This window comes from Colobus angolensis, unplaced genomic scaffold (genome assembly GCF_000951035.1).
Source record: "Colobus angolensis palliatus isolate OR3802 unplaced genomic scaffold, Cang.pa_1.0 Scaffold60, whole genome shotgun sequence".
NCBI classification, from domain to species: Eukaryota; Metazoa; Chordata; class Mammalia; order Primates; family Cercopithecidae; genus Colobus; species Colobus angolensis.
Window position 1 is genome coordinate 1,065,507 of NW_012119599.1, and position 6,393 is coordinate 1,071,899.

A 6,393-nucleotide genomic window follows, 5' to 3' on the forward strand; every position below is an offset into this window, starting at 1 on the left:
TTCCTTCCTTCCTTCCTTCTTTCTTCCCTCCCTCCCTCTCTCTCTCTTTCTTTCCTTTCTTTCTGTCTCTCTCTCTCTCTCTCTCCTTTCTCTTTCCCTCTCTGTCTTTTCTTTCTTTCAAGGCAGTGTCTGGCTCTGTCACCCAGGCTGGAGTGCAGTATTGCAATCACGGCTCACTTGCATTCTGATCAAGGGATCCTCTGGCCTCGGCTTCCGAGAGCACGGGGCTGATGGGAGTGAGCCACCGCGCCCCACCCCAGCTCTTGTCTGAGTGGAGTGGTTGCTGCTGGTGCTGCTTGCTGCCTGGCGTACCGCATGGCCTTGCTAGAGCCCTTTTGTGCGTGGTGGTGGATACTTGGCCGTGAAGTCCACGGCTCACAGCCTGGCAAGAATGAGGCCCTGGGGCCTTTGGAAGAAATACAAGCTGTGGACCTCACCTGGAGGGGAGGCTTTGCAGGTGCAGGGAGGAGGAGAGGCTGGGTGGGAAGGTTCTGGCTGGTGGTGGGGAGGGAGGCTGTCCTTTGCTGCTGCCCACCTCAGAGGGCAGAGGTACGTGACCACGGGGACCTGGCCTGCCTGAGGAGCCAGAAGGGAAAAAGGAACAGCAGAGACAGATGCTTGGAGGGATTTGGAGACGGGAGGAGCAAACAGCATGAACGCAGGAAATGAAGACTCAGAGTGAGTCTCTCTGCTCCTCCTCCCTGCAGCACCCAGAGCTCTGGGCTGTCTCCGGGGAACATCGGGGGGCCTATGAGAAGGAAAGCGGGACCTCAAACAAGTTTGTGGACCTCAAACAAGTGGCAAGATGGATTTAACGTGGAGTTGTGCGGATTTCACAGACATGAAGCAACACTGGGCCTCTCACTGCCACACACGTGTGTACACACACATATACACATGCACAGTCGGACCCAGGCACGCAGGCACAGCACGTACCACAGACACATGTACACACACAGGCACCACTGGCAGACCACATTCACCAACAGACATGATTAACCTGCCCATACATAGACACAGACACGGACACACGTGTAGCACACACATGTACTCACAGAGGCGACCCCCACACACTCACAGACCCATTCACGCAAACACTGCCGTACTTGCAAATGCCAGCGTGTTCACCCACTCAGGACACGTCACACACAGCTAGATGCCATTGGACACTTTGATCCCCTCAGCCACACGGGCACACTCACATGTTATCACACAGAAACTCAAACGCCAGTCAGTCACGGACAGATGCTTGCAGAAACAGTGTCACACCCGGGCACGGGGGCTCACGCCTGTAATCCCAGCATTTTGGGAGACCAAGGTGGGTGGATCACCTGAAGTCGGGAGTTCGAGACCAGCCTGGCCAACATGGTGAAACCCCGTCTGTTCTAAAAATACAAAAAATTAACTGGGCGTGATGGTGCATGCCTGTCATCCCAGCTACTCAGGGCTGAGGTAGGAGGAGAATCGCCTGAACCCGGGAGGCGGAGGTCGTGGTGAGCTGAGATTGCGCTATTGCGCTCCAACCTGGGCAACAAGAGCGAAACCCTGACTCAAAAAACAAAACAAAACAAACAAAAACAGTTTCACACCATCTCCCTGGGTTGCTTGGTTGGTTGGTTTTAGACAGAGTCTCCATCACCTGGGCTGGAGTGCAGTGGCCCGATCTCAGCTCACTGTATCCTCTGCCTCCTGGTTCCAGTGATTCCCGTGCCTCAGCCTCCTGAGGCTTATCTGTATACCCGGCCATCCCTGGGTCTTATTTGCATAGCCTTTCTGGGTGGCCTTGAGGCTTTGGGCGAGTCTGTCCCCCACTGAGTCAAAATTTGTTCCCCCTCGAGTGAACACAACGTTTTCTGAACTCCTGTTCCCAGCATCCCCACCACGAGCATTCGGGGAGGCCCCAGACGTGGGGGGAGCCCTCTAGTAACTGAGGCAGAACAGGGTGTTCCGTATTAGATTTCATCCCGGGGGCTTTGAAACAGCGTCTGCAGGGCCAGTCAGTCCCTTGATGCCTCTGGGGTGTGGTTTCAAATGCATGAAGGTTTCCAAGAGGAAGCCCAGAAAACCAGAGATTGGGTTCTGAATCCACCTTCAGCTGGACCAGTCCAGCTGCTCCTCATTGTCACCGAAGAGGAACATAAGAGGCCACAGGTGATTCCAGAACACAGCCATGGGGGGGAGGGATGCCACTCTGAGACATGGGGGTGGAGGGGCTGGGTACAGTGGCTCACTCCTGTAATCCCAGCACTTTGGGGGGTCGAGATGGGCAGATCACTTGAGGTCAGGAGTTTGAGACCAGCCTGGCCAACATGGCGAAAACCCGTCTGTACTATAAATACAAAAATTAGCTGGGCGTGGTGGCAGGTGCTTGTAATCCCAGCTACCTGGAAGGCTGAGGCATGAGAACTGCTTGAACCCAGGAGGCGGAGGTTGCAGTGAGCCGAGATTGCACCACTGCACTCCAGCCTAGGCGACAGAGCGAGATTCTATCAAACAAACAAACAAACAAAAGACACGGGGGTGGAAGGATTTCTGATTTCTGAGTCCCCCTCCCAGGCCCACAGCGTGTGACAGGAGAAGAGGAAATGGTTGGGTACTGGGTGAAGAGAAATTTGGAGCTCTGCTGCCTGGCTCCCCCCAGCACCGCCCCTTGCAAGCTGTGTGACCTTGGGCTGGTTGCTTGACCTCTCTGTGCCTCCATGTCCTCATGGGAAAGGGGGATCATAGCAGAGCTTTCCTTCCAGCATTGCTCAGGGTACTGAAAAGGGTGTAATGGGTTCATGCTCAAATGAACCCTAGGAGACGTCATCTCCTCTTATTCCTGCCGCCTATCAGCAGCGGCCAGTTCTTGACTGCACATGCCGACCTTGACAGAGACCCTAAGGTAGCAATCCCCGCCCCGGCTGCCCCTGGAACGGCCCGGAGCCCTTGTCCAGCATGCACATAGGAGCCACTCTCGGAATCTCGGGACGTTGCAGAGCACCACTGGGGCAGCAACAGTCCCTAAAGCTTCCCAGCTAATTCCCAGCAATGGGCAGCCAGGGTGACAGCTGTGACCCTAGGGATCCTAGAGACCATCAGACCTCAGAGCTGGGGTCTCAGACTGTGATTCCGGACCGTTTCTCAAGCTGGTCCCATATCGCAGGTGCCTGGGGGGGTCCTTTGAAAACTCAGCTTTCTGGGCTCCCCGCCCAAAGGGGTTCTGTAGGTCTCGGGTGGGCCAGATAATGTGTATCTAGTTCCCAGGAGACGTTGATGCATCTGGTCCAGGACCTGACTTTGAGAACCGCTGTCCTGCTGCTTTCTGCAGTCTAGTGTTGAAAGGCCCGGGAAAACTTCGACGCTTCCAGTGCTGGGGAAAAACCATCGCTGGCACGACTTAATATGTATTTGTTTGTTTGTTTGTTTGTTTATATTTATTTTTGTATAGACGAGAGGCGGGGAGCGGGGGTTGAGGGTGGGTCACTATTTTGCTCAGGCCGGTCTTGAACTCCTGGCCTCCAGCCATCTCTTCCCGCACGATTTTTACCAGCGGCCCTGGAGCGCCTCTTGGTGGTTAAATGGGGCGCTGCCGCTCCTGCGCGTTGACATGCTCTCTGCATATCTCGATGTAGGAGATGTGGCCTCTTATGCAAGGGGCGGAGACTGCGCTGGGGAGGGCGGGGCCTCGGTGGAAACCGGGTCTAGGGAGCCGGATGGGGGTAGAGAGTGCCGTTTTCTGTCCCCGGAACCCAGACTTCTCCCTCCCTCCAGCACCTGGTCATATCCCTAGGAGTTATAGGGCGCCCCTGTCTGAGCTGGCTCTGAGATCGGTGGGGTTCAGGATCCAGATCCCCGCCCGGGCCCGCTCTCTGAAAGTCTGCACGGCCGAACCTCCCCCAGGCCCCCCAGCGAACTCTGCAAGCTCATTTCCAGGCTGCCTCACTTTTAAACTCCAGGCACGTGGGAATCCAACCCGACAGCGACCACCATGGAGGCAAGTGGCCTTCCTTGGCGCCACTGCCTCCCCTACGCCAGCACCAAGCCTGACACGGGAGGGGCAGTAGTCACACATTAATAACCCCCTATTATCACACCCTGACGTGGGGCTTTTAACCTGGCTCTTCCTGCATCTCCCGTCATGCGCTTCCCCCAGGCATCTGCTGGCCGCACCCGCTCACCTCCTTCGGGTCTTTGCTTACTTGGCGCCTTCTCAGTGAGGGATTTCCAGGCCGCCCCGTTTCCGATGACTGCAAACCCTCTCCTGCCCCGACCCTCCTAGGGGGCCCTGCCTGCCAGGCTTTTGTCCCCAGCATGCCTCACTCCCTAATGCATGGATTTCGCCCTCATCTAGGAGGCGTACCCACTGCCTCCCGACCGCGTGCGTGCTCGCTCCAGGAGGTTCCTGTCTCTTGCACCTAGAACAGGGCCTGGGACGCCCCGGGACCCTTCCTTGCGAGACCTCAGGGCTTTTACGCGGCCACTCCTTCGATCTCAAACGCTCCTCCCCACTCCCTGGGCGCACTCCCTCCAGGGGGCGTATCTTTTCCAGCACATTCCCCACTAGGCTCATCTGGGGTCGGCCTTCCCGAGTCCGGGTGGTTTCCATCGACCGTCAGTATTCAACAAATAACTGAGCAGTTGCTGGGGTGGGGAACACCTCGGGGACAGGTCAGAGCTGACCTGGAGGGACTCTACTGCCTCTCCCCGCCACGCCCACCTGGCCCCTGCGGGGTAGGCCCCGCAACCACAACTCCAGAGTCCTCTGCAGGGACTGCTGTTGCTATGGGAGAGGAAGCCAGAGGAAGGGGACGCCATCTAGGGGATACTTGGGCCGTGGTGGCAGCAGCAGCAGTGACGGCCACCGCTGCGAACCAGGGGCTCCTGCCTGGCCAGCGCAGCCACCTGGGCTCTGGGCAGCAGCATTTTCCACGTGGCTCCTCCAATCCTCACGAGCGAGCAGCTCCCTGCATTGCTAGTCGTGAGCCCACCTGACTTCCTACTCTCAGCACTTCCTGATTGCGACGCCCGCCCGTGTCACCAATTTCCTCTATTAACCTCCCTGACAAGTCGGCGTGCTATTGAGAAACAAACGAGCGCACCAGGGGCAATCAGAGCTCTGAAAAATAAAGCGAGCAAGTGTAGAAAAGGTTACATTTTTTTTTTTTCTTTTTGAGACAGGGTCTTGCTCTGTCACCCAGGCTGGAGTGCAGAGGCACGATCTCGGCTCACTGCCCCTCTGCCTCCCGGGTTCAAGCAATTCTCGTGCCTCAGCCTCCCGAGTAGCTGGGATTACAGGCACGTGCCACCACGCGAGGCTAATTTTTGTATTTTTAATAGAGACGGGGTTTCTCCATGTTGGCCAGGCTGGTGTCGAACTCCTGGCCTTAAGCGATCCAACTGCCTCAGCCTCCCAAAGTGCTGGGATTACAGGCGTGAGCCACCGCGCCCGGCCCATGTGATTTTATTTGAACACAGATAACTGTCTTTGAGTTAGAGACAGGACTTTGGGGCCCAGAAGAGGTGGGAACTCCAAGGGGTTAAGAGAGGAGAGCCTGGCTCCACAAAGGAGGTCTGGAGGGGAATGTCCACCATGTTATTTGAGGATCCAGCAGGCAGGGCCTTAAGAGCAGCTCCACGCTCCAACAAGAGAGAAACTGCCCCAAATGGGTCGTGAGGACAGCTCTGGGAAAGGGGCCCCAAGAAAACTCCTTTAAACATCCCTGTTTCACTGACAGGAAGACTTCGGCCCAGAGTGGACGGGAAACAGAGAAGCGTAAGCCTCAAATAGTTAGAATGGTAGCTGAGACCAAATTTTGAGAATTGGAAATGTTTGCATATCATACAAATGAAAATCAGAAAAATATATGGGGATTGGCAAAAGGGCACCCTCTTTCCCCAACACTTTGCCGCCATCTGCTGGAGGAGTGTTGTAATGACTATAAAACACCGTGGTGCTGCAGCGCCCCCTAGCGCCATGCAGTTGACAGTCACAGAACAGTTTCAAGAGAATTTTTTTTTTTCCCCACCGGGACGTTTCTGAGTTTATTTGGGGCACACCCGGGCGAAGGCCCTGAACCTAGAAGAAGGTGTTGGGCCTCTTGGTGGTGAAGCGTGGCTTGTGCTGACGGCGCAGGACCCGGTGGGGCAGCGGGAACTTGATCTTGGTGTCGTGGAACTGCTTGACAGCTGGCCGACGGCACTTGCTGGCTGCGATCTCCTCCTCCACCTTCATGATCTGAATGGAGCGAGCCCGGGCGTGGTGCCGGGCGCCCGTGTCTCGGTAGCACTGGGTGACAGCGCCCGCAGTGGTCAGCTTCCGGTATTCCCGGTACATGTTGTGGGTGCCGCTCCGGGAGTCATAGCGCAGACAGATGCCGAAGTTCTTCACCCGCAGTGGGGACTTCTCAAACA

The 6,393-nt window shown here is 56.4% G+C and overlaps 1 pseudogene across 1 annotated transcript in view; it reads right to left on the reverse strand.

Moving 5' to 3' along the window:
• Positions 1 to 6,005: 6,005 nt before the first annotated feature.
• Positions 6,006 to 6,393, reverse strand: part of LOC105526963 — a 5,596-nt pseudogene continuing 5,208 nt past the window's right edge. The window contains exon 2 of the transcript XR_001004172.1: positions 6,006 to 6,385. The product of XR_001004172.1 is annotated as a 60S ribosomal protein L18a pseudogene (transcript). The remainder of the gene's footprint in view (positions 6,386 to 6,393) is intronic.